General features: G+C 50.0%; 2 non-coding genes across 2 annotated transcripts; both read right to left on the bottom strand.

Moving 5' to 3' along the window:
• Positions 1–255: 255 nt before the first annotated feature.
• On the bottom strand, positions 256–337 carry TRNAS-AGA. The gene has a single exon. It is a non-coding gene; the product is annotated as a tRNA-Ser (tRNA).
• Positions 338–8,177: 7,840 nt separating this feature from the next.
• On the bottom strand, positions 8,178–8,249 carry TRNAC-GCA. The gene has a single exon. It is a non-coding gene; the product is annotated as a tRNA-Cys (tRNA).
• Between the last annotated feature and the right edge of the window lie 962 nt (positions 8,250–9,211).

The following is a 9,211-nucleotide window of genomic DNA, read 5'->3' as shown; positions in this document are numbered from 1 at the left end:
CCAGGGTGTGACACCCCCCCCAAACCCATCTAGTTAAGGTGACCTAAGCCCTGGTTAGATAGTGCTAAAGAAAAGGAAGAATTGTTCTGTCTATGTAGCTATTACAGGGATGGGAAAACCCCTCCAGTCACTGTTTACTCCAAAGTGCAATAGCAGTGTTTTAAGTGTAGAGAGAGTGAAAGTAGATCTGGCTCTAGTTCTCACTGTGGATGCTCAGGTACTAAGGCTACAATAGTAACAACAGCGCAGTTCTTGCGTAGTTGGCAGGATTTGAACCTGCGCAGGGAGACCCCAATGGATTTCTAGTCCATCGCCTTAACCGCTCAGCCACAACTACTTGATAGGTGCCAGCTTCCCTACATGATGATTTTGTTCTCACTGAATTGTCACTTCAAACTGTTTGCTCAGACCAGCTTCCCCAGCACACTCACGGCTGCATTAGTGTAAGTGTATCCTGGGCTGAACAGCGAGAATTCCTGCCCATTTCCCTTACGGCTGGAGCAGGATGGGAGTGTGTTTGTGTGAACGACATTGCTGTAGATTGTTGTTCATTCCCCACTCTGACAATTCAGACAGTCCTTTTCCTAGTCAAATCTCCAGCACATCGTTCCAATAGCAGGGGGCAGGATTTCTCTGGGGCACTGAGGGCTGGTGCGTGAATTCAGTCTTGCATTCCACCCTTGAAGTTTCATGGACTAACAACAGCAGCAGAAAGAAAGAGCCGAGCCAGGGATGCAAGTGCCACATCCCCTCTGTCTGACCATCGCCACTGCAGGAGAGAAGGGTTCACTGGAATCGAATGCCCTGGCTCAGACAAGAGACACAGGAAGATTTTGCTGTTCATGGATCTGTGCAAAGGAAATTTTGTCTCTGTGTGAAACTGAGGTCGGAAATGAAACATCCACATGGTGGCCTAATGCTCTATGGAATGTGGGTGAAGGACTCGGGCTGGGAAATGATTTAACAGGGGTTTGTATCAATTTATTGTCCTGATTAAAATCTATGGCTAAAAGGCAGCCACTGTTGTTAGTACTTGTACCGGTGTTGGGACACCCCAGTGGGTGTCAAGTCCATTGCCTTAACCAGGGGCAGTCGATTATTTTATCAAGGTACAAATTTCTTGGTCAAGGCCTAGGCTCCAGAGAAAACAATACACTGCTGATAAGCAGAAGTACATCAAAAGATTTTGTAGCCACCGTGGGCATAACTATGATGTGTCAGTTTTTCACTCTTTATATCTGGCGCCACCTCCTTTCCCTTTAGCCTTGTAGTTGACTAAGGGCAAAGCTGAAACTCTCCTCAGATACCAGGGAGTGTTTATGTCCATTCATACACAGGGGTTTGATGTTGCTGCTTTCAATCCTCCAGCTCTGGCGGGATAAGGAACAATTCAGGCTGACACTGAACTGAAGGAGGAAGATCAGTTTTTGACCGGGAGAGGGACGCCTGCTCTTAAAGGTGTTTGTCTGGCTGGCAGTCCTGGTTCCCAGGTCTCGCCCGTGGGGCTCCAGCAGTTTTGGGACCAGGTCACTCCCTTGGCCCCACCTGCCGTGCCCAGGCGCTCCCCCCTAGGGGAGCTGGCAGTGCAGCGGAGCTGAGCAGCATCTGCCTGCTCACTCCAGTGGCTGCCGGCCCCTCCGCATGGCAGGGCAGGGTGGGTCTGTGCCTCCGCGCGCTGCCCCTGCCTTTTCACCCCTATGGCCAATGGGACGCTGTGGGGGTGATGCCTGGGGGAAGCAGCATGGGGAGGACCCCCAGCCCGCCCCGCCTTAGAGCCCCAGGTCAGCACCACACTCCTGACCCCCTTCCTGAGCATGCACCACCACCCCCTCCCCACATACCCCCTCCTCCCCCCAAACTCTCTCCCAGAGCCTGCACCCCCTCCACGCCCCCAGCCTCCAAACTCCCTCCCAGAGCCTGCACCCCCTCCCCTTCCGACCCCCATCCTACCCCCCCCAATCTGCCACCCAGAGCCTGCAACACCACCCCTCCTCCTGTTCCCGCTACCCCCTGCCCCAGCCCAGAGCCTGCACCCTGCACCCAAACTCCATCCCAGAGCCTGCACCCCAGAACCCCTCACCCACCCAAACTCCCTCCCAGAGACCAGCCTCTCACCCCTTCTGCACCCAAACTCCCCCCAGAGCCTGCACCCCAATCCCCAGCGCAGGGCCTGCACCCTAGACCTCCTCCCCCCACCCAAACTCCCTCCCAGAGCCTTAGGCAGGTGGAGGGTGGAGTTTTGGGGGGCGGGTTCTGGGTGGTATGAGTGACATTATTGGCCCACTGGAAGGACTGGAGGACTGGCACTGGCCATAAGGTAAATTGAGGTTGAGACCCTGCTTTAAGGGATTGGAGCAATGCTGGAGAGACTGACGGGCAGGGAGCTGGGGAGCTGTGTGTGCCCCAAGGAGAGTTGTTGTTGTGCTCTGGTGACACAGAGCGGGGGTGGGGAGTTTGTAAGCTGTGGTGTTTGTATAGAGAGAATGTTTACTAACCCCCAGGGTAAAAACTTGTCCTGCTGTGGGCTATATGTGACCCTCTCTGTTGAAAGTGTAGCTCAGTGGGTGAACATTTCCCTGCAGGGTAATGGGTTCCTAGTTCCAATCCAAGTGATTCCCTTTAAAAACTTTTTTGAATGAAAATCAATTTCCAGACCCATCTCCAGTATGTTCAGGAGTTCGCTGAATGGGGGCGGGGGGCTTGAAATGAATTTAAACACTCAGCGTTTTCCTGTACAAATGAATAAAGACCTAGCAGAGCTGTCCAGCAGCTGAAATCAGTTCCAGTCCTCGGCGTCTCTAAGAGGGACACTCGGTAGCTGAGGCATGTGGGACACCTCTGTGGTGAGAACAGGTGAAAAAATGCTGGATTCAATGAAAGCTGAGACCATAGGATGGGAAAGTGAATGGCAGCACCACACAGGGTCATAACACTCAGACACGGGGCTTCACTGTCACTGCCCCTGTGTTTTCCATCATTTATATCCCCCTTCCCCACACACTGTCACACACAACCTTCTCCCCTTGAGCTCAATCCAACCCTCCCCCCTCCCTCCCCCTCAGACGCCATGGGACACAGTCTCTCGGTGACTCACCCAGATGGGGGCTTCTCTCTGCATCTCCCCAACAGGGGAGCAGAGAGCTGAAAGGGCCACAGAAGAAGTTGGAAGCGGGAGACCCTGTTACCAGCCGGGCCCCGTGGCTGGTGCCTGTGATCCCAGCTCCTGGGGAGGCTGAGGCTGGTGGATCGCTTGAGTTCAGGAGTTCTAGGCTGCAGGGGGCTGTGTCGATCAGGTGTCCACACTAAGCTCGGCATCAATATGGTGATCCCTGGCAAGATTGGTGTCCCCAGGTTGCCTAAGGAGGGGTGAACCGGCCCAGGTCAGAAATGAAACAGGTCAAAACTCCCATGCTGATCAGTAGTGGGATCGTGCCTGTGAATAGCCCCTGCAGCGTAGCCTGGGCAAGACAGTGAGACACAGTCTCTTTTTATACAGACACCCCCCGCAGAGCCTGGAGGAGGGGATGGGAGCACCCACACGCTGGGGATTCTGACTTGGGGGGAGGGACGCACCCAAGCAACACAGATCTTGAAAAGGGGAACAGAGACACCCACAGATCCCGGCTGGGGCAGGCAAGGGAAACCACACACTGGAGCTAGTTCATGGGGTGGGGGACAGAGACACCCACCGGAGATCCCGGATGTGATCACCCACATGATGGGGATCTTGAACTGGGAGGAGGGAAGCACCATGTCCCAGAGGTTCTGAAGGGGGAACAGGGACACCCACACACCATGTGTCTCACAGCAAGAGCTGCGGTCTTCATTTACACAGGGCAGTGATGGTGAATTAACCACGTCCCTTGCGGAGCTTGTTCCACTAGATGATTAGCCTCATTGAAGTACCCAGACCTTTTAACAATAAGAAGTGAAATGAAATGGCCGCATGATGGCAACAGAACCTAAGAAACGTGTAAGTCTCTAAGGTGCCACACGTACTCCTGTTCTTTTTGAGGATACAGACTAACATGGTTGCTCCTCTGAAACCGAAGAGATGAGAAGCCATGTTCTTGTGCAATGTGCATTGAAGCTGAAAAGGGAGATGTTTCCTCTTTGATTCCTAAGCCCCCAACTCTAATCCACTAAACACCCCTTTCCTCCCACAGCCAGGACTAAAACCCAGGAGTCATAACTAGTGGCCCCCCTTAACCTTCTCTCTGTGAGGAGGAGGAAGAAGCTCTGAGACCCCTGGGCTGTCCCCTTGCCACCCTGCCTGGGCTGCACTTGAAACCCAATGGGGTTTCCTTGGGCAGTTCTGAATCTTGCTCCCAGGAAGGGTGTAATTTTAGGAGCAGGTTCCAAATAGTGCAATTAACCAGCCAGAAGGGGCAGCAGGTATCGGTGTAGGAGCTATTGAAATAATCACAGCAAAGAAGTTCAGGGAAACTGTTATTAATGAAGTGTGAGTGAAAGGTGAGAAGCTGATGGTGTCAGTGTCACACTAGAGGGCGCTGAGATGGTTTTAAATTTGTCATCCAAACCCAGCCACCGCCTAGCACATGTTTTAACCTCTTCTTCTCTTACCGTTGCTCCTTATCAGGGAAGGGGAGAGAGCAAACGAGCAATAGAAACAGAGACCTAGTGACCGAAGCAAACATTTCTTTGCTCCTTGCTTGGCTCTGTCAGTTATTTGGGTACAAACTCACCCCCACCCACTGTCTGGGCTGGGCTCAGTGGGCAGGAAGAGCTCAGCTGTCAGTGGGACTTGGGGAGCTCGGGACATTACTGTGAGCTGCTTGAACGTTTAGGTGAAAACCACCTAAACACGGACACAAGGTCTAGGCTGCAGTAACTCATCTTGCATCTGCGGCTGTTGAAGCTACAAGGCAGAGGATTAAATTCAACATTTAAACTTACGTTTCACCTCAGAGAATAAAACAAATGTGTCTGTGAAAAGAGGGGAGTCGAGTTCAATCCCTTGTCACCATCAATGTGCAAACCAGGAACTTGTTGCTTTGCATTCCTGATGTGTCGCCATCATGTGGCTATTCTGTCTCCGTCCCTTTAATTAAAAAAATGTGTTTTTTTCATAAAAACTATATTTTCCTTGTAGAGACACAGGGGCAGATTAATCCACAAAGGAAAGGGGATTCCATGGCCGTTCTGGAGGAGAAGGGAACGTTTTCAGCATCACTAAATTATTTTGTTGTGCCTCACAGAGAGAGAAAGAGAGAGATAAAATAAACCTATTAATCTGAGCTACCGACACAGATCACAGCATGAAATACACAATTTTGTGTTCAATGAGTTGTGTTCATTTACATAATATGAAAAATATGTATTAGGCAATGCATGAAAACCTCACTGCATTGAACAACCCACTTGATCTAGTCAATGTACTACAGAATATTCAAAGGACTTAAGAAAGATGTGCTTATAAATTAACGTGTTGTGCCATTTACACACGCACAAGACACAGAAGAAACTGAATTATTTGAGCTACTAAAATTTCCACTTTCTTACAGCATTTTAGGTCTCAAGGTTGTTTTAATTTGCTTATTTTTTTGGAACTAGAAATAGGGAAAGAGTACGCTGAAGTCAGTGTAATTACTGCAGTGAGGGATTAGTCTCATTATTTGTGACTAACAAAACCTTCGTTAACAGAGAGTTAACTTTGACTGTGACTATCTCTTACCTTCCAGAACATCGAGTTCAGTAAAACTCAAACTCTGGAAAAACAGGGAATACAGAGTGATGGTACATGCCCAGATTACCTTAACTCTGCCCTCTAGAAGAGAATCTGTGATAGCATATGAGAACAAGGAAAGGTTTGGGGACAAATTACAGCTACTTCCCAAGAGTTTGTTTCTCCTGTAATTAAGTGATCCTGGCCCCATCAATTGATCCTGGCCTGGTGTCTGGCCGTGGAATTTACTGTTTTTATCCCAGCATATTTGTAAAGCAGTTTCTTCTTTAAAAGCTCCTTTATTCTAGGTTTACAAACAGGTCACTTCCCCAGCTAGTTCAAGGAGATGGAATTTTCCTGACCCACAGGGAACTTAAACTAACATGCTCAAGATCACACATTCCTTAGGAGAAAACGAAGGGGAAAAAAAACCAAAACCCACCAAACCGTTGCTGTTTCTACTCAAATGATCAATGAGACCAGAAGGTGAGACTGTGCAATTGACTGTCTGTACTACACTGACTCTGCAGTTACTTGGATGCAGACACACCAGCTCTACAGTTAATAAACGTACAGAGACTCTGCTGCTGCTCATGAACTAGCAGCACATGACCTCTGAACAGCTGCCATTCGAATGCATCTGAAAGTTACAAGGAACAACGATCTGTGTTAAAGGAAGGCTGCCATTTATTAGAGCCCCCAGTTGATGCCGTGTGCACAAAGAGAGGATTGAATGTGTAACAGGGAGTTTGGTAAATCTTGGTTATTTTAGTTTTGTAACAGGCTCCTGTCCACCTCCAGTAGAGTTTTCAGTCCCAATGGCAACTTACTTACCAAATGTAATACAGACTAGTCCATGCCTCCCACGTGGATGTGGTTCTTGTTCTTCTGCACATTGTAGCCCATGGAGGCCAAGGACCTGCAAATGTGTCTTCATGTGTGTGACGTTATTGATATAAATTGGGACCATATAGAACATGGGTTGCAACCAAGGTCCTGTAGTGGCACAAAATCTTAGATAAAGGGGGTCATATAAGGTGTCTAAGACCAGGTTATGGGGTGCTGGTTATAATTATGCTGTCTGTATGTCTGTATCATTTTTAGTTGAAGTTATGAATGTTGGCTCTATGCTGTCTGTATTTCAAGTTGGTGCTGTGCTTCTGGGGGAAGCATCCCAGACAAGCTGGTGTTAGCTCTGCTTAGCCTGCTTGATGGCCCATTAAGGACCATCAGCTACACCATTGACCCATGGAGAGAAGGCGGACACGCCTTGTGACTCAGCAAGGTATGCAGAGACTTGTGACTGCAGACTCCATTTTTCTGGGATTTTCCACAGTAAGAACAAAGAGATTCTTACACCTGGAAAAGCCTATATAAGGCTGATGCCTCATCTCCATCTTGTCTTCAATCCTGCTTCTGACCTCTGGAGGGACTTTGCTACAAACTGAAGCTCTGCACAAAGGACTGAATGACCCATCCCAGCGGGGGATGTTCCAGAGACTTGATCTGAACCTGCAGTTTATGCCATCGCTGCTGCAAGCCTGAACTAAGGACTTTGCCATTACTGTATGTAATTGATTCCATTTAACCAATTCTACCTCTCATCTCTACCTTTTTCCCTTTGTAAATAAACCTTTAGATTTTAGATTCTAAAGGATTGGCAACAGCGTGATTTGTGGGTAAGATCTGATGTGTATATTGACCTGGGTCTGGGGCTTGGTCCTTTGGGATCGAGGGAACCTTTTTCTTTTATTGGGGTGTTGGTTTTCATAACCATTTATCCCCAGGACGAGTGCACTGGTGGTGATACTGGGAAACTGGAGTGTCTAAGGAAATTGCTTGTGTGACTTGTGGTTAGCCAGTGGAGTGAGACCAAAGTCCTTTTTGTCTGGCTGGTTTGGTTTGCCTTAGAGGTGGAAAAACCCCAGCCTAGGGCTGTGACTGCCCTGTTTAAGCAATTGGTCCTGATTTGGCAGTCTCAGTTGGGTCCCACCCGAACCGCATCGTCACAATGTGCCTTTGTTTGATTGATGAAAACAAACCTAGGCTGTGGCTACACTTAGCACTTCAAAGCGCTGCCGCGGCAGCGCTTTGAAGCGCTAAGTGTAGTCAAAGCGCCAGCGCTGGGAGAAAGCTCTCCCAGTGCTGTCCGTACTCCACCTCCCTGTGGGGAATAACGGACAGCGCTGGGAGCGCGGCTCCCAGCGCTGGGGCTTTGACTACACTGGCGCTTTGTAGCACCGCAATTTGCAGCGCTGCAGAGGGTGTGTTTTCACACCCTGCTGCAGCGCTGCAAATTTGTAAGTGTAGCCAAGCCCCTAGACACTTAGAGGATTGGAACTGATTTCAGCTGGGGGACATGTTTGCTAGGTTTTTATGCATTTGCTCAGGAAAACATTGAGTGTGTCCATTCATTTCAGGGATGCCTATTTAGTGGAGCTCCTGAGTATACTGGAAATTGAATTGCTTTTATTGAAGAAACAGGTTTGTGAGGGGGCACTTGGATTTGAACCAAGGATCACTTGATCTGCAGTAAAGCACTCTACCACTGAGTTATACCCCCATAACATTTGTGTTGGCAAGTCAGTCTTAAGGATTTTGAAGGACGGGCTCTGCCTCAGAGAGCTCCTTTTCTATTCCCAGACCACAGGAGTTTAAAAATGGGGTTTGATTAAACTTTATATACACATGTAGACACCACAGCTTGCACACCCACCAACATAGCTTCCCCCACTGACATAGCTACCACCTCTCGGGGAGATGGGTTAACTGCACGGATGGGACAGCTCTCTCCCCTCCGCTTAGAGCAGCTTCATTATTTATGAATAGGTGGGAAATAACCTCCTGAATGGACAGGGACCAATGTATCAAATATTGCTGTGTCTGCATTCAATATGGGTAACTGGTCATATTGGGCTGGATTAGTAGGAGCGTTGCCAGCAGATGGAGGGAAGTGATTATTCCCCTCTAGTCAGCACTGGGGAGGCCACATCTGGAGCATTGCGTCCAGTTCCCCACATACACACACACACACACACTACAGAAACAAATTGGAGAGAGTCTAGGGGGCAGGGGACTTACAGGGAGAGGCTGAGGGCAGGGCTGCCCAGAGGGGGGGGGGCGGGGGGTCAATTTGCCCCAGGCCCTGCAGGGCCCCCAGGAGAATACAGGATTCTATAGTATTGCAACTTTTTTTATGGAAGGGGCCACTGAAATTGTTTTGCCCCAGGCCCCCTGAATCCTGTGGGCGGCCCCTGCCCAGACCGTGGTGCTGCCCCCCCCCCTCCACCCCCTGCCCTCGTTCTCCTCCCTCCGAGTCCCCCCCTGTGCTCCACCCTCACTCCCATTTGGCCACTTCTCACCCCTGCTCTTTGGCTGAGGCCTGCGGGTCGCTGGCTCCTCTCCTCCCCCAGGGCCTCCTCGCGCCTCTCCACCCCCTCCCCCAAGGTCTGCCTGCTGCCCCCCCTCTCTGCCCCCTCCCCTATCCATCGCCCACACCTCTCTGCCCCTCCCCTGAGACCTACC

The sequence above is a fragment of the Mauremys mutica genome, unplaced genomic scaffold, assembly GCF_020497125.1.
Source record: "Mauremys mutica isolate MM-2020 ecotype Southern unplaced genomic scaffold, ASM2049712v1 Super-Scaffold_100312, whole genome shotgun sequence".
In the NCBI taxonomy this organism is placed as follows: Eukaryota; Metazoa; Chordata; order Testudines; family Geoemydidae; genus Mauremys; species Mauremys mutica.
This window is presented reverse-complemented; position numbering and strand designations above follow the sequence as displayed.